This window comes from Callorhinus ursinus, unplaced genomic scaffold (assembly GCF_003265705.2).
Source record: "Callorhinus ursinus isolate GAN/ISIS: 27379988/994484 unplaced genomic scaffold, GSC_fseal_2.0 scaffold3, whole genome shotgun sequence".
In the NCBI taxonomy this organism is placed as follows: domain Eukaryota; kingdom Metazoa; phylum Chordata; class Mammalia; order Carnivora; family Otariidae; genus Callorhinus; species Callorhinus ursinus.
Genome location: NW_027397065.1, coordinates 68,048,032 through 68,071,770, shown reverse-complemented (window position 1 = coordinate 68,071,770; position 23,739 = coordinate 68,048,032). Strand labels below are relative to the sequence as shown.

The 23,739-nt window shown below is 43.5% G+C and overlaps 1 protein-coding gene and 1 long non-coding RNA gene across 5 annotated transcripts in view; one reads left to right on the top strand and one right to left on the bottom strand.

Moving 5' to 3' along the window:
- The window catches only part of PDZD2 (PDZ domain containing 2), a 339,767-nt gene that overhangs the window by 211,141 nt on the left and 104,887 nt on the right, over nt 1-23,739 (top strand). Inside the window, exon 1 of one of the 4 annotated variants that reach the window (XM_073891062.1) lies at nt 3,318-3,842. The exons of the other annotated variants lie outside the window; for them this stretch is intronic. The gene's annotated coding sequence lies outside the window, so the exon portion shown is untranslated. Of the gene's footprint in view, nt 1-3,317; nt 3,843-23,739 lie in introns of those variants that run through there. 4 annotated transcript variants of the gene reach the window in all.
- Nucleotides 5,865-22,381, bottom strand: LOC141372407 (uncharacterized). The gene is made up of 3 exons (XR_012377630.1): nt 22,293-22,381; nt 15,443-15,475; nt 5,865-5,916 (listed from the first exon to the last, which is right to left on the bottom strand). It is a non-coding gene; the product is annotated as an uncharacterized lncRNA (long non-coding RNA).

Here is a 23,739-nt window from a genome sequence, read left to right as displayed (position 1 = left end):
CCGTGTGGAGCTTTCCCAGGGTGGGGGCACGGTCTGTGAGCCCTCTGCCTTGGTGGCCCAAGTTGGAAGGGAGCTGCTGGTTGATAGTTCCAGGCCAGGGCTCTCCCTGTTTGTACAAGCTAGAAGGTGTTGCCCGTCCAGATGACCACCATCGTCTTGGTCACAGAACATAGAAACAAACTGAGCACGCTGTTGGAGTTCATAACTTTCTGGGAGTTACTTTTGACTGGGGGATGGGGAAAAGAGAGGAGGAAACTTTAGTGCTTCCTGTTGTTTTCAAGTCATTTATGAATTTTACCTTATGGCAAGTGGTGGCCTTTTCATGTTGTGGCTTTCGTAATAGGAAACATGATCCCCATAGGACTGGCCAAGGGGCAATTGCAACGAAAGTCCAGGTTCCATTAGCTTTTTAAAAAGTGTATGTAATACAAGATTTACCATTTTAGCTATTTTTAAGTGTACAGTTCCGTTGGCGTTAGGTCTATCCACATTGTTGTGCAACCCCCACCACCGTCCATCTCCAGAACATCTTGTCTTGCAAAACAGAAACTCTGTAAACTCTGTCCCCAATAAACACTAACTCCCTGTTCTCCCCCTTCCCCTAGCACTCACCATTTTACTTTCTGTCTCTGTGAATCTGACTACTCATAGGGGCCTCACATAAGAGGAAGCATCTGATATTTACCTTTCTGTGACTGGTTTATTCACTTAGCATCACGTCCTCAAGGTTCAGCCCTGTTGTAGCCTGTGTCAGAATTTCCTCCCTTTTTAAGGCTGAATAATATTCCACATTTGTCTATTAATTAGTGGGCACTTGGGTTGCTTCCACCTTTTGGGTATTGCTGCTGTGAACATGGTTGTACAAATAGCCATTTGTGTCCCTGCTTTCAGTTCTGTGGGGGCAATACCCAGAGCATCTCTTGGCTTGTGTGGCATTGTTGCCTTCTTTCTCTATTAGGGATTGCTAGAATCACTTTCTAGCTCCCTGTCCTTCTGATGCTGCCTTTGTTACCCTTCTGCTTTGGCTCCTGGGAGAGCCTCAGGTGTGAATGTGGGCTGGGCTTTGTGACGAGCTGGAGAGCCATTACTGAGCCCCTGCCCATAGTTCTTGGCTCTGAAGATCTACAGCTTGTCCACCTAGCGCTGTCCTAGAATTTGAATGAGGGAGATCCAAATTCTAATCTCAGTACTTGAACTAATATGCCATAACCTCAGCAAGTTTTTTCATCTCTCTCCAGGCCTCTGTCTCAACATCCCCACAATGAGAAGGTAGAGCTAAGTGATGCTTAGAGTTCTTCCCAGATCACAGATGGGGAGAGCATAGTGGTCTCCTGAGCCCAGGAACCACCCTCCTAAGGTGGGTGAGAGGAAGCTCCAGATTTCCTACCCTGGGCAGTTTGACCCAAATCTCATCTTCCTCAAACCTTGGATGGCTAGATGTTTCTCATGGCTTGTGTACTTGCTGTGTCCTGGTACACGCTGCATGGCTAGTTTTGTGAGTAAATGTAGCAGCAATTCCCCTTAAAGCAAAATTATATAATATATATTATCCGCCCTTTGTTGAGAGAATGGGAGAGAGGCGGAATAACTGGTTTCACCATAGATTATTGGCAATCTCACAAACTAATACTGAAGAGAATATTCTATAGGCAAAGTTTGCTTCCGATTAAGCTGTAGTTGGTCATGAACCAAGAAAATATTAACCCCCTTTTCTTCCCTCACTTCCTAAATTCTTTGAAGAACAGACCTCCTTCTTCTTAGCTTAAACTCAGAGCAGGTCAACTGTCCTGGAACTGGAGAGGTGAATCCTAAAAGGACACCCATGTGATCAACTTTCAGGCACCTGGATGGCACATGAAAATTTGGGCTGGTCTGGGATTCCCTGCTCGGGTTTAGAGACTAGAAACTGATCTTCCATCAATTCCCTCTCTGCCCCACCAGTGAAACATCATATGTATATATATGTGCGTGTGTGTGTGTGTGTGTGTGTGTGTGTGTATGTGTATAATCTCTTGCTTTTCTTGGTCTTGTCTATAAAAAGCAGATCACCTGCTTTGTTCAAGGATGTGGTATTGGGCTAGATAACTAGAACCCATTTGAAACATGTGAAAATGTATAGCATTTTCTTCTTTGGGGACATTTTAACCATCTTATTAAAGAAAAACCAGACTTTCTTTAAGTCTGGATACTAAGATATCAATTTTTTAATATACAAAATTTTTTTAAAATTTTTTAAATTGAAAAACTTCCCATGGTGATCGGGACTAGCTTTTGACAACACACGGTTCATAGAGGGGAATCCATATTGGATAAAACTCTAAAATAAATGAATAAAGAAGGGATGCCTGGGTGGCTCTGTCGGTAAAGTGTCTGCCTTCGGCTCAGGTCATGATCCCAGAGTCCTGGGATCGAGTCCCGCATCGGACTCCTTGCTCAGCAGGGAGCCGGCTTCTCCCTCTGCCTACCATCCCCCCCCCCCCGCTTGTGCTCTTTCCCTCTGTATCTCTCTGTCTTTGACAAATAAACAAATAAAATCTTTTAAAAAATTATAAAAAATAAAACATAAAATAAATGAATAGAGAAAAACAGACCAACATTAATTCTAAAACCTCACAGTTTGTCCAACTTTTCCAAAAGTATGACCTGAGAATAACTGCATGTGAGCAGAGGACATTGCTCCTTTTTTGTTCCTGACAAGTGTAGCTGCTAAAAGGCTGTCAGTATTTTAATAACAAGACATCATTCCCATTTTAATAGCTTTATGTAAATTTTCATACCCACTCTGAAGGCCATGGGGTTTCTGGACCTGTGTCTCCGTTGATGGTACATGAAAGACCCCTTTTGCTCTAGCTGCGAATAAGGCGAATTTTATGCATGGTGGGAGTCACAATCTATGTGTGTTGGTTTGGGGGAGGGGAGCTATTTTTAAAAATTCTATTTCCTGATAAAATCTTATCTTTGTAGTTGCTGTCATTCTAGCTAGGCAAATGTTCTCAGGAGCTGCTGGCTCATAATCTCTGTTTTGGGGATCAGTGGTCTGGGGTGGAAGATGGGAGTGTTGTTGGAGTAGGAAAGTTGTAAATTTGGGATTATCAGAACAATGGGCTTTTTTTTTTTTTCAAATGGTCTTTTACTTACCAATGGGCTTCTTTACAGAATTATTTAAAGTCTCAATTTTTATTCCCATTTAAATGCAGTAAGAAACCTGGCCCTTTAAGAAGTGCAAAGGAAAACAGGTCACTGGGTGGTTAAGTTTCTCAATCCATCACCCTGGCTTCACATTTGGGGTGTATTTTGGTTGTCTCGCGCCTGAAATCTTCAGTGCTCCTCAGGTTGTGGTGGCATCTGCATCATGATGCTATTGTGGGTCCTCTGTGGATGGAAGCCCAGTCTGCAGACACCTGCGGGAGGAAACCACAGATGACTTCTGCCAGGATCTAATTCTCCCCCATACTCCTGGCAAATTAAAGCTGCGTTTAGCAGCATGGTTCCAGTGCACTGGCAGGGCAAGGGTTGGCTCATTCTCTTACAAACACAGTGTAGCTGGATGCACTCATAAATGAAAAATGATCTGAGTGCTGTGGGTGGGGCCCTCAAGCTCAGGAGGTGAAGCTGGAGGAGGAGAGAGCAAATCTGCTTCTAAGCTCAGTAGGGCATGGGGAGCGGGCAGGAAGCCGGAGCACGCACTGGCATGGCTCACATTTTTGTTGATAGCTAATAGCCTAGGACTTTAAAGAACTGAATGAAGAAGGGAAATGAAGCACAACAAACTTTGGAGCCTGTTCTGGGCAAGCGGCTGTGAAGCATAGTGGAGCGTGCTCACGGGATCAGCTCAGAAGCAGGTAGGAGGGGGGACCTGAACAGGGGAGAGAATCAGATCTTCTCTCTGAACACAACTTCTGTGGTTTTTGTTTTTGCTTTTTTTTTTTTTTTTAAAGCATATGAGAAATGAGTAGATAATACTGATATAAGAAACAGACCTCGCCTGAATTGTGCTGATATCTGCCCAAGCGAGAGTTTTTCTCAGTTACTCGTTTGATGACCAAATGCTTGTTACATTCTGGGGGTTGTTTTAAAATCACACAAAATCACACAGCAGTTAGTTAAAACTGATTTTAAAACCGGCAGATGATAAATGAATTGCAGGCACTGTTTTAGAACACATACTTTGAAGACAGCCCACCAGAAACTGATTTTCAGGCTTGACCATTGCTGTATTTTCATACTTCAGCGCCAACAAGGTGCTTGCTAATTTTTGCGGGCTTTTGTAAGAAAGGAGGTAGATGTATAACAGCTGTGAAGTATCCAGAAATTGACTGGGATCCAGAGTGCAGCCTGAATGCACTAATGTTTTCTCCATTAAGGCAGGCTTTCTCTGCTCAACTTTTAAGTCAGGGAATTGGAAAGTGAAGTGTGGATCGTGAGTATTTGTCATGGGTGGGGGAAGGGGAGCGGTGAGGGTTGGAAACTGTCATGGTGACATCTTCACACTCAGAAGTAGAAAATAAATGGGGAGGGCCAGGGGTCACAGCCACACGCACGGATAATTTAGAGACTGATCTGTGGTTCCCGTTGTAGCTGCATCTCAGAGCATCCTTTCCATTGTTGGGTCTCTCGAGAGAGGAGCAGAACAGAATAAAGACCATCTCAAGCCTGGGTTTCTAAACCATTGCCAGGCCTTGCTTCTTAATTTGACATGGATTCCCACCTCCCCCCCCCCCCCCCCCCCAGTGAAGTGGTCAGAGTAGTGGAATTGAGCTGACCTGGGGGAGGTCGGAAATGGTGTGGGTGGTAAGAGTGACAGGAGCACCAGAATTAGATCCAGCATTTAGTATTTTGGTCGAATAGTCCAGCCTGAGTACTGGCGCTCTTTGAGTTGAGCTTTTGAGAATGCCCTGTTAGCCACAGGGGTGTGTTGGGGGAGGCAGATGTGAGAGCTACTTCAACTACTGGCTGGCTTCGTCCTCGTGCGGGGGCCAAATCTTCCGGCTTTGCATTTTAGGCCTGGAGGGCTGGGAGACGGCTGTGCTTAGTCAAGGCAAGCCCATACCTTATCGCTGGTTTCTTTTTCCCTCTGACTTCTCTGCCTTCCGCAGCGACACCCACAGAGGTTGGGGGGGGTATGACACAGCCTCTCCTGTTCCCCACCACCCCCAACTCTTGTTCTTTCTGGCCTGCTCTCCAGCAGTTGGGTGGGGCCCCTTTGTCTCCTTTACGCGCCTGTCCCAGGTGCTTTTGCAGTGAATTAAGGTGAGCTGGGGAACTCCTTTTCAGGGTCCGTTCTGGAAGCAGTCAGAGGTCAGCCAACTGTGGCCTGTGGACCAAATCCAGCCTGTCTCAGCCTGTTTTTGTCGGGCTCAGGAGCTAAATATGTATTTTACATTTTAAAGGGTTGAAGAGACCAACAAAGAATATAGGACAGAGACAGATACGACCTGCAAAGCCTAAAATATTTTCTCTGGGACCTCTTAGAGAAAATAATTGCTGACCTCTGATTTTTAACATCATTCATGACCAGAATGACCAATGGAAGTTCTCCACAGCTTCAATGAGCTGTGGTTTTGGAGACTGATTTTCATTTGTCAGTCTGTTAAATGGTATTATTGCCTTAAAAGGGGTGGATCAGGAACAGGGAAGTTGGAAGATTTTCTGCAGGGTCCAATCAATGGGAAAGAAATGTCAGATGAACTGTGCAATACGGCTGAATTTTGCCCCTGTCCCCTTGTTGGTGAACCCGCTGGTGAAGCCATCCATGAGACAGACCCACCACATGTTGATGGTGCCCCCCACTGGAAGAACCTGATGGGGAACATAACACCCCACTAACTTACACAAAAATGATTCACTTCTTGTTTCTCTTTTGTGGACAAAATGCTGGCCAGAATTCTACAATCCGAGTTGTTTGGTATTGCCACTCTGGAAAAAAAAAAAAAAAGATGTTTTCTGTAATGAAAAAGATAGTGAGTTAAGTGAATGTCATATTTTCTCATATCCAGAACAGTGTTCCTTTATTGCTCTCTAAGAAGGCCTACTCTAGGTCCACCAGCCTTTCCCCTGAACATGCAGTTCTCCTCCACCCAGCACAGTATTTCATTGTTAATGTCATTTCCAATAAGGGAAGAGGAAAATCTGGTGACCTTGCTCATGTTTAACTTGTGTCAAAACTGCAGGCCTGGATGTGGAGCAGACTTCTGTAAGTAGCTCATTGTCCACTGCAGAAACACAGAAATGCTTCTCACAAGGAGATTATAGTTTAAGAAGAAAAACAAAACAGCCAGTATTAATTCCTTTTTTTCTCCAAGACACTTCAGCCATCTAGCATCCTGTATTTAGAAATTGGATGCTGTCCGTGGAGAAGAATGGGGGTGGGGCCCAGTTTGACAGATGAAAACAAGTGAGGAAGTATGAAAATATGTATAGTCTGGTGTCCTATGGGAGTTCCGGGCTGCAAAACAAGATGGCGGCAATGCACTTGACAAGTCGACTTGTCAGAGCTGACAAGGGTGGGTCGTTTAATCTACCATGTGAGTGAGGCAGCACCTTTGACTGTATTTAGAAAGGAGTTTGGCTCTCAATGTAGAGATTAAGCAACCTGCTATTCCTGTATGTGCTGGAATTTTTCAGACATAGTCAGAAACCTGATTTGCGTAACTGCTGAAACTCGACTAGAAGCCGAGCAGACTGAGGCCTGGACTCCCCAAGCAAGGAGCAGTTAGGAATCACAGCACGTGAGGGAATTTATTAAGCTTGCCCAAGAGGGTGTGGTGCTGTGTGGCCTGATTTAATGGGGCAGGCTCTGGGGTGAAGGGTCAGCTTTGGGTTCCCAGCAGGCCATGATTAGAGGGTGAGTAACCTCTTCCTCTACATGAGTTGGTGGTATGTATCTAAGAGCTCTAGTAGAACTACCTGGTATCTCAAAGTAGCGTGAGGGACCTTTTTATTTCTGAGCCATGTGACCAAGCTGGCATAAGGATACAGAAACAACCAGGCAGTCAAAATCTGATCATGAGATGGGGCGCCTGGGTGGCTCAGTTGGTTAAGCGACTGCCTTCAGCTCAGGTCATGATCCTGGAGTCCTGGGATTGAGTCCCGCATCAGGCTCTCTGCTCAGCGGGGAGTCCGCTTCTCCCTCTGACCCTCCCCCCTCTTATGTGCTCTCTTTCTCTCATTCTCACTCTCTCAAATGAATAAATAAATAAAATCTTTTAAAAAAAATCTGATCATGAGCTAAACTGGAGGATAAGCCATGAGCAGCACTTAATTAGCCAACTTGTTTGTAGAATATTGGGAGGGCAAGTGTGTCAGCTCAAAGCTGGAGCATCTGCCCCCTCCCTTTGGCTCTCTGAATAGGGCCGGAATCTGACCTCTGCTCATCAGCTTTTTTCTGATGGTGAATAGGATAAAAGATGGAGCTAAATATGTGTGTATGTGTGCAAAAGTATGAAAATCTAGAAGAGAGGAATGGCCAACCAAATAGAAGTTATGATTTGGAGTTAGAAAGGGAGACTTGTGATCAGGCTGTGTCCCTCTTAAGAACTTCTGTAGGCAATGCAACCTCTCAACTCCAAACATCCTTTCTAGACATGTCCTGCAGTGAGGGCCAGGAGCACAACATCCTTCTCACCTTGGATGTCCTGACTGGAACTCTACTGTTTCCTCAGTGGCCAGGGAATAAGAGGGCAGCATCCCTCTTCCATTGACAAGACACCTGCTCTGCTTAGCAGAGGAGGATGCTGAGTGTGCCCTACTAGGACATCTTCTGATGGCTTTGCTATCCCTGGTGGCCCACTACCTTAGGTTGCCATGGTTTGTTAAATCTAAGTGTGTGTGGGCAAGCAGCCACACTACACTGCATTCCACAGATGGCCTCAGTAGGGCACAGGGTGAGCTCACAGTCTCAACTTAGATACAAGGTCCCTGTGCAATGAATGAGTTGAGCCCTGGCAGCAATTGACCTGGGCTCTAGATCCACCTCCCTTTTTATGATCCCTTCCTGAAGAAGCAATATACCTATATTTTACATGCACCAGAGGAACTTGGCACTTAGAAGGACCCAAAGTTGAATCACAGACCTGTACCTCTGAAACAAATAATATATGATATGTTAAAAAAAAAAAAAAAAAAGATAGTAGGAAGGGAAAAATGAAGGCGGGGGATATCGGAGGAGGAGACGAACCATGAGAAACTATGGACTCTGAGAAACAAACTGAAGGTTCTAGAGGGGATGGAGGTGAGGGAATGGGTTAGCCTGGTGTTGGGTATTAAAGAGGGCACGTATTGAATGGAGCACTGGATGATACACGCAAACAATGCATCATGGAACACTACATCAAAAACTAATGATGTAATAATGTATGGTGATTAACATAAATTAATAAAATTAAATTTAAAAGAAGAAGAAGGACCCAAAGTGATTCCTTTGGTAAAAGAGAAGCATTACTTTATACTTTTGGTAACTTTGAGGTTCGGAGACTATCAGGTATACTTAAAGCAAGATACACTTGGACTATCTTCTTTGCCTTTCTAATTTCCACTCTAGTCTTCTTCCCAAATTAGAAGATGGAAACCAAGCTGGAAATTGGCAAAGTAGGGCAAGTCCGAGGAATGACCAGGTGGCCCTTGAGAATCAGTTCGGTTAAAAGGCCTCTGTTTCAGTGGGACTCCTCAGACTTGGGGGGTGGTTGCAAAGAACATTTGCAGGTTTCTCCCTTAAAGGGTAGATAGATGGCCTTCTGTTTCTACATTATATCTTCCCAAGCCTTGCCCTTTTAACAGAAGCTTGAACATTCTTACAGGCTCTCCTCCCTCCCCCTCCAAAAAAAAAAGTACTCTTGCAGTGAACAATTTAGAATTCCCGCCCAAATCAAGACACAAACAGAAGTGCCCAAGCCAGGGGGAAGTGGGAGGGAATTCAAAGGCACCGTAGTTGACTTTCATTTAAATAGCATGAATCTCTGGATTCATCACGGTGTTCTTGATGGAAGAGCAACCCTGTACCCACACCTTTTGCTCTTGTTTCTGCTTCTTTAGCTAAAGTGTTCTTTTCTCCTGCGGGCTGGTTCCATCAGCCACTGGAGGGTCTGTCTTCCAAGGAACCATGCCTTCGCCTTCTACTTGCCAAATCCTACCTTAGTCTTCACCTTACAACACTTTGCCTAAAGTTCCCAGGCGTCTGCCTGTGGGGTAGAGGGCTGAATGTTGGCAGTAAGCTGTGGGCTTTGGAAAACCTCACAGGTATTTGATAGTAACAGAGGCAAGACAGTTTTGGCAGGAAAGCAACAAAGACCTGGAGGGGAAACAGACAATTACCTCTAAGCGCTGCAGGGGAGAAAGTGGCAGAAAGGAAGGGTACAGTTTGGGTTTGCAAAGCTAAGTCCTTTGTACAATCCTTTTTACAGGCTAGAACTTGCTTGACTTCAGTTTCTCCCTCAAGTCAGTCAAAGAATGTTGGAGGACGGAATGCTGGGGCTGAATATGTACCTGGGGGCATCTTGGTGGGTGAGGATTTTATGGAGGTCCCACTGGCCCAACCAAACGTTGTGCGGTGGGAATCCTACTGTTTTCATAATGCTGAGGCATTAGACATTCTCATGTCTCTAACTAATTAGGCATTCTTAAGGCCTTATGGTAACAGAAATTCAACACTTCATCTCAAAAGTGTGTAGAGTCAGTTATTTCAAACTTTCACTAGGAGAAACATGAATCATCTCTACAGCATTCTGGTGGCTCTAATTAATTACATTTGTTGCCATTGGGATTTCTGGGTGGAGAGAGAATCTGCTGTCCGCTTTAGTCTTTTTACCGTGGGTTCTTCATCTACTCCAGCAGCAACATCTGGATTACTCTAAAACCGGAGCGATCTCAGAGCTAAGATCTCAAACCCTCCAAAGAGTCAACCTTTCTAGGCCCAATGACCGTAAATAATACAGTGCTGAATTTTAAAAGCAGTTTCACAGTGATCCAATTTACTATGATAGACTCCTGTCGGCAGGTTGGCCCTCAAAATCTGCAAGGTTTCCTCTGCTTTCAGACTATTTTCTTTCTTAGAACCATATCCTAGATTACCTGCCCCTGAACCAGGACAGGTGCGGAACTAGATAGAAGTCCTGCAACTCATTCATCATGGGGGGTTCAAATGGAAGGTCTTGCACTCTTTTTCAGATGAGCAAACCTAGCTGGAGAAAAGCTAAGTGTGAGTGACCAGCGTGTGTGTGTATGTTAGGGAGAAGGGCTGCGAGCAGAAATTAATGCATGACACTCAAGTGGACCTGGAGGCATGGCTATTTTTGAGCAAGAATCTTAATGGAAGACTGTGGCTCAAGTCTGTAGGTCTTTCTTCCTTTTGTAAACATGTGGCTGAAACATGCTCTCATGATTTGTGTTTGTTAGAGAAATGCCTCATTGTGTGGTAGCGACTTCTGCAAGAGTTCAAACCGAGTGTCAGATGAATTCCCCGAGGCTGATGTGCTCAGTTCCATTTTGCTTTCATGACACTTTGGTTAGTGTGAGGGGGAAATGGCCTGCAGATCAGTGTAGATGCCTTGGATGTACAATTTTGAAATTCAGAGACAAATCGATTTTGGCTTTTTCTGAAAATGGATCTTGTTTTGAGAACCACCATTGACATGGCTGTGGAAAGTGTTGCTTATTCTTGGCAAGAAAACCACCCTGAAAAGGTGCCTTGCTTACAGTCCAAGAGACAGGGAGCCTGCCCCAGGCCCTCTGACAGAGCAGGGAGAATGTTTCAGAACTCTGAGTCAGTAATTTATATTAAATCCGCATTTGTATGGAAGTACCTATGCAGATGGAGAAGGCAGCTTCCTACAAAATGGGATTATTTTAGTTACTCTGTGTGATGGTATTCCGAACATAGCCTGGCATGTCTGTTTCAGAAATATTTGGGACCCCAACCTAAAGGATTCGATCAAAAGTACTCCTTAAACATCTAAGTGCTCGTCTCTGTGGTCGGAACTCACATCAAAGCCAGCGGACAGAAGCCAAAAAGGCAAATGCAGTCACTATCAGAGAAGGAAGTGATTTGACCAGCTTTGCTCAAACTAAGATCAGACAGACAGACAGACAGACAGATATGGGGGACAACTTTCTACCTCCTTTTGCATAAGATCCCTAAGCATCTCTTACTCTTAACCTAGACTCTAGTAATAGATTTCAGTGGGACTGTGAATCTGGAAGGGAGGAAAATCTAATGTTTGTTGTCACTATTGTTCAAATTTCGTCTTTCCTTTAGTAATGGATGTGTGGAACAAAGCACAGTAGTATTAGCGGTCCCCATGCCTGGGACCAGTAGAAATAATGCATATTATTTGTAGCAGATATCTTCCAACATTGCATCTTTGCAAATACATCAGTTAATAAACCTGTTGCTAGATCTTCTTATTTAATGTGTTAATAAAGAAGCACAGGGACACCTGGGTGGCTCAATTGGTCTTAAGCGTGTGCCTTCGGCTCAGGCAGTGATCTCAGGGTCCTGGGATCGAGCCCCGCATCAGGCTTTGCCCTCAGTGGGGAGTCTGCTTCTCCCTCTCTCTCTCTGCCCACCACTCGTGCACTCTGTCTCTTTCTCTCTCAAATAAATAAATAACATCTTTTAAAAAATATATAAAAAATAAAGAATGGTATACATTTAAAAACATTTAGGGTATTCTATTTCAACATAATTGGTTTTCTTTGTAATCCTAGACATTTTATGCATTTAAAGATACTATTATGAGATTTTACCAGACAGCCCGAGAGGTCCATGGTGAAGGAAAGAAAGCAAGCCAAGTCGGCTTGCCTCTCCTAAAACCTACCATTTAATATTTAGATCTTCATTTACCAGGAGAAAAATATTAACCCAGAACAGTAGGGTGTGTTCCAACCTATGAATCACTTGGGGATAAAATGCAGATTCTTGTGCAGTGAGTCGGGGTGGAGCCTAATGTTTCTTCTGCATTTCTAGTGAATTCAGAGTATCCAGGCTGTAGCCTACAATAATCCACTTAAGGCCTATGTTTTCCAAACTCGCTTCTAATCATTTTAATCAATCTTAGTTATAGGTAACAGCTTAACTATTGTAACACTTGGTTGTGGGAAGAGATGTCCCAGGAGAGGAAAAGTGGGAGACTCTCAAAAGACAAACTTCTCCTACATTCAGTCTCTGGGAACCCAGAGTAGCTGCCAGGCTAGTGAGTGAACTTGGTGGAGGCTCAGCCTGGGAGAGGCCGCCAAGGTAAAGGGCACAGTAGCAGATGCGTGTCTCCCACGTGTCTCTGTCATGGAAATGCCATATCTGGGAAGCTGCTGCCCTGTGAGGGGCCGTTTCCTGAGCTCTTGGGGCTGGTGTGTGTGACCTTATACTCTGCACCGAGGAGCACTGTGGATGGTCTTCTTCTTTCCCCAAGGGTGATTTATTACATGTGCAATTAGATGATGCAAGTCGTGTATCTTTGTAAGATTTCCATAGATGTTTGCAAATTAGGGAGAGGTTCTTTGGCAGAGTATGAAGGGGAAAAAAGATCACTGAGCCTCCGTGGCCCAAGCAATTTTCTTGAATAACCCAGGGCCCCCAGGCCTGACCTGCTCTTTCCTAAAGGTGCTGCTGACCTTGGTCAAACCACGTATGTCATGTAGCCTGCTGGTGGCTTCCCAGAGTGGCCACGGAGGCCTGGAAATCCAATTTTGTCCATATACCAGAGGTTATCAGCTGCCTGGAGACTGATTAATGCTAATCAAACTTCCAGGAGGCTGGCATCCAAAACCCAGTCTATTAACTCCTAGTGAAGAAAGGAGCCTCGCGGCCACCAAATATGGTGCTGCCATCTTTGCCATTTGTCCCTGCTGTCTAGCCCTACCTTCCCAGGAGAGAGGTCATTGAACCTGAGGACTTCGTATGGAATAAGTCTTAAGGAATATTCCAGGGACCTAGATTCAGTGTTCTCTCTCATGAAGAAAGCTGAATAATCACACCAAGATACCCTCAGCTTTGAGACTCCCCTTGACTAGCTTCCCTTAAGTCTACTCCTTCCCTCCCCCAGTTCCGGTGTGGTGACCCATCAGCTGTTCGGCTTCAGCTTCCATGTTTCCGGGCCCTGCCTGCCTGAGAACACCTCTGCCTCCTAGGACTGGCTCGTTTCACCCACCCCATTCTTGGGTCATCTCTGAGCAAGGGTGTGCGTGTGTGGATGTAGCAGGTGGGACAGCGCACATGCGCAGCCATTACAAGGTGACTCTTAACTATTTCTACTCTCTTCCCTTTTTTTCTTTTAACTCTTTCTTACTATTTCTACTTTTGGACCAATTCCCTGTAGCCCCAAGAGTGGTGATCCCAGCCTTGAGGAAACACAGATGACACCTCATGACCAGGAGACTGATCCCTGAAAAACGTGTTGTTTTATACCAATGTCGGCAAGAAGACTCCCTATTTACCATCAGTGCCCTGGTTTCCAAAAGCCAGCCCACGAATCTGGCTGCATCACAAGAGGCATTTTATAACATACAGACTGCTGAGCCCCGATCTCCATTCCGAGTGAGGGTCCAGAGTTGTACTTGTGAAACATTCTGCAGGGGAAGAGGAATCCCTCAAATGGTAGCCACCTGTTTCAAAATGTTTGTGTGTCACAGCTGCCGTCAGCAATGGATGATGGTGATTGGAGATCTCTTTTATTTCTTATGTATACTTCTCCTTTTTGCTTAAATCTTGTATGTAATCAATGTGTGTTGTCTTACAAAGCAATCTCTTTTTTTCTTCTTTGGATAAAAGGCACCCCAGATTATTCTTAGAATCAGCCAAGCTTGAAACCACTGCCATAGACCTGTTGTCCCAGACCCAGAGCCCTCATTTTATGGATGAGAAAGCTGAGGCTTTATGGATGAACTGGCTGCCCGGAATCGGGGAGGGGGGGCGGGGGAGGGGTGCCATCTGGGTTAATGTATGTAGACCACGCCCAGTACAGACTCTCTGCTCCTTGACTAGAGCCACTTATGCTAAGCCCCAGGGGCCTTATTTCTGGGGTGTCTCTACAGAGCAACAATAATCTAATGCCCATACGTGCGAGGTCCCAGACCACATTTCACCCAAATATTGTCCCCCAGCTCTAGTACTAAAATGTCAGTGACATCAGCCACCCTGATGCTTCCACAGCTGACAGATTGAGGCCCCCAGAATGCCCAGGGGGCACCATCTCTTCATTAGATCTCTTCAACCTCCAATGCCTCAAATTCCCCATCTGTAAAATGAGGATGATTCTGTCTGCACTATCTCCTTTATAAACTGGTTGTGCAAATCAAACAAAACAATGTATGTGAAGGGCTTTGGGGGAAAAAAGTACAAAGCATTATATAATCTTAAGGTGGTCTCATCATCACAAATATTATATTATCTACCCGCCCCCCCACCTCGCCGCCGCCGCCCCCCGCTGACCAAAGATGCTACATTTCTGCTGAGTGGCTCCAGATAGAATCACTGCGGGTAGAATAAATAACTTTATTCTATTATAACCCAGTGAAAGGCTTACTTTGGCTGGGGTGGGGTGGGGGGGGTGCGGTGGGGCCGGGAGGGGTGGAGAATCAGGATTCCCATAGAAATCTATCACTTCTGAATATCTGATTAAAGTTGCTCTAATGGCCCATTAGTGAATCATTTCACACCCTACCCTCTGCCCTTCAAAGGCCACTTTCCAGCTGTACTCAAGAGCCAGGAATTGTTTGGGGAAGCAAGTTGGTACACGTAAGTCACAGGATGTTTTCCTGTCTGCTTAAAGGCAGGGACTGTCTTTCATGCCCCTCCTGCTGTGCTGGGTGGTGGAAATGCTTCAAGATTTGTCATTTTGAGAATGGCAGGGTTTTTGACCTTGTGTTCCAGACTAGATTAAGAACCGGACAGATTTTAGTATCTGTAAAAATGTCTGCAACTCTTCCAACAGAGAGAGATCTCTAGAATGGATTAAACTTTACTTTTCTGCCCAAGAAATAACACTGCTTGGGAATGAGGGAACTCCGTGTGTGGTAATGTAACCTTAGTGATATTAAGCACCAGCGATGTCTCCATAGAGTTGCTTTAAGAAAACTTAAGGACTTGGAGAGATAAGGTATAAAGGCAATGAAAATTGAAATAAAATGTAAAAAATTAATTCTAAGAAAGGAATATGTGAGTTAATAACATGACATAGATGGCATGTACTTACTAGAGGACACTTCCAACTCTGAAATTATACAACTTCATTTATACATTTATACAAAAATCCTAGGTTGGAATGGATGGAAAAGAGTGCATGAAAGAAGCCATTCTCAGATGGTCCTTGATGCATAACTAGGATCTGTGTAGGCAGAGAGAATGGGAAGTGCCCTCCCAGAGAGTGACAGTCCAGAGTAGAGGCTGGGGGGTGAAGCAGGTGTTTGTGGGAGAAGTTATGTGCTAACAAAAGGAATGGGAGTTGAGACTCACCCTGTTGACGCTTATAGGTTGGTCAGATTTGGCCTGAAACAGAGGAGATTGAAAAGACTTTAGTAAACCAGACAAATTGTTTAATGGTTCAGCTTACTTTCATTTGCTTAGAAACCCAAATGCCGGACTCCTGAGAATAGGCATTAGAATTACCTGGAAAACTTTAGGGAGAAGAAATGTTCTGGCTTCTACTCAACCAACCCCCTAGCCCTGATGTAGTATTTCAGAACCTTGGAAGAAATTAGGAGTAGTGGTAAAGGTAGAGATCCTGATTTTTTTTTTTAAGTTCTCCAAATGCAACCAATAATAGGAGCCAGCCATGTGATTTTTTTTAAAGATTTTATTTATTTGAGAGAGAGAATAGAGCACACGAGAGGGGGGAGGGTCAGAGGGAGAAGCAGACTCCCTGCTGAGCAGGGAGCCTGATACGGGACTCGATCCCGGGACTCCAGGATCATGACCTGAGCCAAAGGCAGTCGCTTAACCAACTGAGCCACCCAGGCACCCCAGCCATGTGATTTTTAAAGAATTTCATTCTCATATATGACATAAGGGTAATGTAGAATAGCTCTTAAGTACCCCTTTTCCCAGGACGCCTGGGTGGCTCAGTCAGTTAAGCATCTGCCTTCAGCTCAGATCATGATCTCTCAGGGTCCTGGGATCGAGTTCCGTATCGGGCTTCCTGCTCAGTGGGGAGCCTGCTTCTCCCTCTGCCTGCTGTTCCCCCTGCTTGTGCTCTCTCTCTCTCTCTGACAAATAAAATCTTTAAAAAAAAAAAAAAAAGTACCCCCTTCCCCAATTTGCGTGATTCTAATGGAGTTTTGAGGTTGCAAGTAATAGAAACCAATTGTGGCTCATTTACGCAGAAAAGAAATTTAGAGACAGAATGTTGGGTAGCTTACAGATGCCAACAGAAGTGTTGAGATCTGGGCTCAAGAGAATGGGCAAGAACCGAGTGGCCAAGAACACACCCAAGGTCATGGCACAGGAACAGTCTGCTTAGGGTACCACCACTGCCACCACTATGATTAGTAGACTCCTGTGACTAGCCTTTATCTGTCCCTGTGTCCTAGCATCACCTCCTCATGATCTGGAGTGCCAGACAAGAGCCTCCAGTGAGCCAGATCTAAGTCATGTGCCTGTGGGCTGGTTCCTGGGAGTGAAGACAGGATGTCCCCACCATCCCTCATGTCATGGGAGCCTCTCCAAATTCAGAGGCTGATCAAATGACAGACAGCCCCCTGACCATGCAGGCAAAATGAGCTAGAGGGTTTGTCTCCTCCTTCACCATCTCCTTTCCATGTGTCCACCTCTTTTCCTTTCCCTGCCTTTCGTCTCCTCCTTCACTGCCTTTCCCAGATGCCCCAGTCTCTCTCGGGCATTGCCATAGCTGGTAAACCACCAAGCTCCGTGTGATTGGCTTATTGCTGGTCACCTCTCTTCATGGAAGCCCTTTCACCCAGCTTACCATCAAATCCAAAACCCTGCCTACAGCTTCCCTGCCTCCAAAGACAGCCACTCCTTCATGGGATTGTCCTAGGTGTTTAAAACATTGTTGTGTTTTAAAGCCAAATATCTTTCATCCTTTATCTTTTTCTTATGGGTACTAATCCTATAAGCTGTGACACCTTGAAGTGGTCTACGCCTTTCCTCATATAACCATTCATATACTTGTGTGTAAAACCATTATATCCCTCCTACAGCTCCCCCCCCCCCAAATTATCTTCTTCAGGGTAAGCATCCTTAGTCTCTTCAGTTGCTCATCATAAGACAGGATTGCCATTTTCTCATGCCTGTACTGAACCAAACTCTCTATGTGCAATCTTATCAGAAAAGGATTACTGCCTCCTTTGATGTGGACAGTATACTTCTCTTAATGCAAATATTGAAATGTCTTTAGTTGGTTCTGTTATGAGATTAAGTTGACTGTCCATGAAAACCCGTATATTTGGATTGAAGCTATGTGGGACTTGTTTAAAATATCCCACAGGATCAGATTCTGACCCAGGAGCCTAGGACCACCATCCTGGCTCCAGCATTTAATACAGTTAACCTCATTCACTTGAGGGAAATTCCACATTGCTCTGTGGAAAGACTGAGAAGGTGAGTTCTAGATACTGGAAAAATGAAGCGCACATACCAGCAAGAAGACCCAGGATTGTACACTTTAATTATATTGAGTGGATCCTTCCTACAAAGTAGATGGCTAACACGCTGTTGATGTACAGAAGATGGTATCAGAAGACAGAGTTTGGTTTGCAAGAGTATTCTTCTTAATTATTTATTTTTTATTTTTTATTTTTTAAGAGAGAGAGTGCATGTGAACAGTGGGGGGAGGGGCAGAGAGGGAGAGAGAATTTCAAGCAGAATCTGTGCTGAGCGTGGAGCCCAACATGGGGCTTGATCTCACTGTTGTGAGATCTCACAACAGTGAGATCATGACCTGAGCCAAAGTCAGACACTTAACTGGCTGCATTACCCAGGCGCCCCTCTTCTTTATTATTATTACTAAGTCATTTATTGAGACAGAATTTGCTTACACTGTTTAGCATAATGAATTTTACCCAATTCCAGAAGAAAGGATTAAATGCAATATACTTAAAGTACAAAACTGAGACATTATGCTAACATAAGAAATTAAAGGAAGACCTTTCCAGTTGTACCAGTCTACAAATTCTGACAAACACGAGTCATGTAAACTACCACCTCAGTCAAGAGGGAACCATTCAATGTTGGCTAATTGAACATAATAAATAAAAAATAAAAAGAGGGAACCATTCCATCACCCTAGAAAGTGACCCCCCTGTGGTCAAACCCTCTCTCACACACAGCTTCTGGCGACCACTGATATGTTCACTGTCCCTATTATGTCACCTTTCCAGAATGTTACATAAATGGAATCCTGCAGCAGGTAGCCATTTAAGGCTTTCACTTAGCATCATGCATTTGAGATTCATCCACATTGTTACAAGTATCAGTAGCCCTTCCTTTCCACCATGTGTAGTCTTCCATCACGATGTGTCACAGTGGGTTTATCTGTTCACTCCTTGAATGTGTCCTTACATCAGAGCAAGGTCTGTGTAATGTCTCATGAAAGAGAGGTTTGGTGCCCCTTCTCTCTTCGCTAAATGCAGTCTATCGAACAGAGAAATTGTTGCTCTCGCATGTGATCTCTGCACTTCAGTCATGCTAGATGGTTATCTTTATAATATCTCCTGAAGCGTGGAAAAAAAATAAGAAAAGTAGACTAGACAGACTATATATGTTTTCTTTTTCTTTGCCCAAAAGCATCAGTACCAGATTTTTGTCTACTTTAAATAGAGATCTTATTTCTATCTCTTATTACAGTTTGAAACCAGTTTAAACCCTTCTAATTTTGGGGATTTTGTTTTGTTTTGTTTTGTTTCTTTTTAAGGAAAAATCTGTTTCACCTTCTCTAAAGGAAATCTGTCACTATTTTAATAATATGACTTTTTTATTGAATCGTAATTATTATATAAACAGAGATGCCAGCATTTAAAAATCTCTTTTAAAGTGCTGTTTTCAGTTTAAATTTGGACTTGTTCCACTAAACGTCTATGGTAATAATTTTGAGATATCTCTGCCAGGAGATATAGTATATCATAAAAACTGCACTCTGAAATTCAAGGTTAGAATGGAGAAGGGAGAGAGTGATTTGAAATAATTATGTGATAGGAACGTCTGAATTCGTAACCTCTGTATACCTTTGATTTATAATTTGGTAAAAATAACTTTTACAGAAACCTTCTTGGATTTCATAACCTCAATTAAAAACTTGTGGGATGCTGATCACAGCATGGAGATTTACTTTAAAAGCTAGGGCTGGCTAGGGTGAATTTGTTGTTTGCTTTTTAATGGGGGCAATCTTAACTTATTGCATCCTTAACTAAAGAACCGTTGTTCAGATTATATATCTATAGTCATGGTTCTTATACCTGTAGCTCTGCAGACTGTCCTTTAAGAATACTAGATGCAGCTGCCTTCCTTTCCTATCTATACCTAAATACAGTTTCTATCAAAATCTGAAAAGAATTATTTTGGAACTTGAACAGATGAACCTGAATTCATCTGGAAGGGGGAAAAGTGAGTGAATAGCTAAGAAATTTTTGGAAAAATAAGAACAGTGAGGAAGGATGTGGGCTTTCTCACCAGGGAACAAACCATACTTTAAAACCATAGTAATTCAAGCAGTGTGGCACAGGAATTGCCAAATAGATTAGTGGAACAAAGTAAGGAATCCCAAATAGGTCCACGTATGTCAGGAAATTTGGTGTATGAAAAAGGAGACACTTCAAAACTGAAGGATAAATGACAGTCTGCTTCGTGGATTTTATTGCAATAATTAGCTAAAACTTTTTACAGGAGACTATGTGAAGTTAAGTCCTGCTTTAAAATAGATGAATAAATTCCAGATGCGGTAGAAAGCTAAACATAAAAATGAAATCTGTGAAAATATTAGAAGAAAATAGAACATTATCTAGGGCGGGGAAGCCTCCTAAGTAAGACCATAAATGCAAGAAGTCATAAAGGAGAAGGTACTCTAAACTTGTGGATAAGATAAAAGTTGAAAGTTATAGGAATGGTTTGGAGGGTGTTATGAAGGAGCAAATTTCACATCTCACTCTACTTCTCCGCCATATGAGTTTTTGCAAGAATATATTCACAAATTGCATACGTTTCTCAATGTGCTTACCACAGTGTGTGGACCATGGCACATGCATATCAATTTTGGTAGCTATTACTATTTCTAAACCCCTTCCTCACTTGCAGTGATTCATGTTTTGAAAATGTAGCTCCATGTCTAAATATATTTTTGTAAAATTCTCTTATGTTTTGAAAATCATTGCCTTGTTGATACTCTGAGTGCTGTTTTCTACCACTCGTCATTACTTCTCAATGCCAAGGGTAAAGGATTCAATTCTATTATTAAATGCATTGTGGCTGTTGGCTTGCAGTGTGCTTGGGAATATGCTACATTCTGGGGCAAACATGGGGGAGGCAGGGACCAAAGGTTGCAAAAGAGCCATGAACCTGATTTAAGGTTTACACGATCTTGTTGATCAACATGACAAGCATGGTGAAACAACTGGGGATCAATCTGAGGAAGTGTTATCATCAGATGCCAAGTTGAATGTAATCAGCCCGAGGCTGCGCCCTGGAAGATGTCTAAGACCTGTGTTCTGTGAAACTTCAGAGGGGACCTGCCTCTTGAGGGGTTGGGAAGAGATGAATCAAGGAGCCCAATAGTGGTAGACAGACATCTCTGGAAATTTTCCCTGTCCTCTTGCTCTTTTGAAACAAGCGTCTTTCTAGCTGAGCTCATACTCTGAGTTTAGGGAGATTCACATGTGACACTCTAGAATGCCAGATTAGAAAGTTGGCTTGCTCGTGGGGGCTGCAGGAGAGCCGACTTTCTCTGAGGATGTGGGGCAGAGCCTTGGGACTGGGACCCTCTTCCCCACCAGGTTCAACTTCATCATGTGGGTTTTCATTGTTGCCCTTCACCATTGGGGATTTTTATGTGTACTTAGTTGACTTGTCTGCACATGTAGCCCAGCAGGCTTGGAGGTAGTCATTGTGAACACTTTTCAGGTATTGCATTTGTAGGTGTCATGCTTTATCTCTAAATAACATTTAATTCTCAAAGCAGCCCATTTCAGATGAGGAAACTGAGGGAAAAAAATACATAATTCATCTCAAGGTCCTACAACCGGCAAGTGACAGAATCTGGATTCAAACCCAGGTTTGCCAGGCTCTAAAACCTACATTCTATCCAACAGACTGCTAGGTCTAACCCAGCCCATTCCCACGGAGCATCACATTCTCCTTGTGGCACAGGAGAATTCCGGAAGATCTTCCTGACCATAGTCCAGCCAGTTCCTAAAGCAGCAACTTTACCATCTCTTTCCCTCTGTACAGAAGGAGGAAGGTGCTCTGGACCAGGAGTCCAGATGGGCTTCATGAAGCTCCACCATCCTTATTCCTAAATTTTACCACTTATAGACTGGTGACAGCCACATCTTCCTTACCCACCTCACAAGTTTGCAGTGGTCAGACAGTGATGCTGATAGTATGATTACTACTGATTTTGGTAAGATGTAGAGTTATACCAAAGTAAGGTAGTATTAATAATCGTAGTGAGGGTCTGATGTGTAATCCCAGCAGTTCTGATTGGTCTTTTATCCCTCACTGATGCACTTTGCCTGACACAATTCTCTTGACCTTTCCTTCCACTCTCTCCTCCATAGAAGGCTGTGAGTAGCAAATCCAAACCTTATTGGACAAGGAAGGGAAAATAGCCCTGTAGGATGAAGGCACCCATTAGAAGTGTGGGCATGTTTGGAAGCAGATATGACTGGGGACTCCTCTCTTCACAAGAACTTTTAGGTGAGGTCTGAGCTATGTGAACGACTCAAGTCTTTACTGCTATTAGGTGACATGCCTGTCCATGCTTGGCTGACAAGATGGCAGTCCATTTCTAGTGCTATAAGACAAGGAAGGAGCTTCGGTCAAGGTAAAACATGTGTTCTGATAACCTGTCCAATGTCGTAGGGGAAAGGACACAGAAGAAACTGAGCCCCTTCCAAAGTTTAGGGTCCTTTAGAAACCTGTGGGAAACATGGATAATACACATTGACATCTTTATTGGGTTTGTTTGCTTTTTAAATACCTTCTGAAGCATGTTTAGTGAGGAGAGAAGCTGACATGACAGCAGTTAATGCCTGTTGGCTTTGACCCAGGGCGAAATCACCACTCAGTGGTTTGAGCTCTCTGAAGCTCACTGTACCGCAAGACCCCACCCTCGGGCAGGAGGTCGCACATTACAAACCTGTGACTGGGAAGTTACCAAGAACTGGCGGTGGTGTTTCTGAGGTCCTATTGTTAAAGGTGATCATGGAGTCAGCTTCAGTTGTCTTGCTGAAAATCAGAACATAAAATAATTGCTTAAACATTTTCCCTCCAACATGGATTAAGAATCTCAGAGCAGATTCTGAATGGGAAAATAGTTGGTGTTCTTGTGACTCAGATACCAAGATGACTTCATCTCCCAGATGATCAGCTCTAGCCAACCTAGTGGTTTTGCCCATTGTATGGTCCTAAATCATTTCTCCTGCTTGGTAACATCTTTGTTGCTATCCCTTTTAAAAGTCTTGAAAGACAAGGAGCATAGGGGCACTGATGATTCAGATTAACAAGGAATATAACAGTGATGATTCTCCCTAAGATGATCTTTACCAGATCTTCAGGTTCCATTCACATCTGATCAAAATGCATACATAGCTTCTCTCTCTTGCTCTAGCCAATGTTGCTGCTATTTATTGGAGTAAAAACTATTCACCCCACAATGTATTATGTAAGGAGAAATGATTACAAGTTGCAGCTGGAAATCTCTCTCATCTTGTCATCTAAATACCAAACATAATAATTTTTAAAATGAACTAGGACATTTTATACAATTCAAATGCAAAAATTCTAAAGATCCATGAATTAAAGCAGCAGGGTATTGTTTTTCCTATTATTGATGTCACAAGTATCACATAGGTAGTTTTTCTCTGTATTTTAAAATATGTATTTTAAGGGGGCACCTGGGTGGCTCAGTTGTTAAGCATCTGCCTTCGGCTTAGGTCATAGTCCCAGGGTCCTGGGATCAAGCCCTACATTGGGCTCCCTGCTCAGCGGGAAGCCTGCTTCTCCCTCTCCCACTCCCCCTGCTTGTATTCCCTCTCTCACTGTGTCTCTCTCTGTCAAATAAATAAGTAAAATCTTTAAATATATATATATATTAAATATTTTGAAATGATGTATATTGTTTAAATTTGAGTCAGTAAATTGTCTTTATCCTTACAGATTAATCTGAAGTAAATGAAACAGCATGCATTACTTGGGAAACAGGGAAATACATCTTGATATTTTTAGATTGTATTAAAAGGGGTTTTAAAGCCCTTTAATAGCATATCTAATATATTTATTTAAAATTACTTGGTTATATAACCATGAAAAACATGATGAAATTATTTTAAGCAGGTCTTAGAGGTTTTACAAGATTTCATCCTATTGTGAAAGAAGTTCAAGAGTCAAAAAGTCTTGGAAAAGCTAAAGGGGGCAGAAGGAGTCCGTATTCATTTCCTAGGACTGACATAAAAAAGTACCTCTAACACGATGGCTTACAACAGCGCAAATATCTTTTCTCATGGTTCTGGAGGTTAGCAGTCCAAAATCAAGTCGTCAACAGAGGTGGTTCCTTCTGGGGTCTCCAAGGGAGGAAGGACCTCGTG